Consider the following 663-nt stretch of genomic DNA (forward strand, 5'->3'; position numbering starts at 1 on the left):
CACTTCTCTGAATGCCATGGCAACGTAGTGGACACTGCAGTATAGATATTCTAATCAAGCATCAACACTACACATGTTAACTGTATAAAAGGACTCACAGAGGCTACACTGTTCAGAAAATGGTGTGTATAACATTTAATGCAGCTCATATTTACACTATTATCTATCTCCACTTCTAGAAGAATATTTTTGGCTAAGGACTGCTCTGAATGAACTCTTGAATGTTGACACTTAATTATATATATATATTGTAACTTTATTCCTTTTCACACCACTCTTGGGGCATAGCCCCGTGAGTGGCAGTGTGTGTCCGAGGACTCACCTCACATTATTGTTAAGTTGTTGTAACATTTTCATCAATAAAATGCAATGAATTCATGGAATAACCTTTAAACATGTAATCAATTTATTCAAGTCATATAATCTACTAGTTGTCTGGGTTGAGTTTCTGGTTGTTTCACAAGTTTTCAGCCATTAAGTTAACTGTATGAATAACATTGAAATATGATCAAGGAGTCATATGCCTATACATACACACAAAATATGACAGACCCTGCTAGGAGTTCAATAGGTGAATGCAGGAGGCATTTATAAGTTCCTGGCAATAGAAATTGTGATAAACCACAAAATAATCCAGCCCTTTCCAAAATGTCAAGTGGTACA

This window comes from Dysidea avara, chromosome 4 (assembly GCF_963678975.1).
Source record: "Dysidea avara chromosome 4, odDysAvar1.4, whole genome shotgun sequence".
Lineage (NCBI taxonomy): Eukaryota > Metazoa > Porifera > Demospongiae > Dictyoceratida > Dysideidae > Dysidea > Dysidea avara.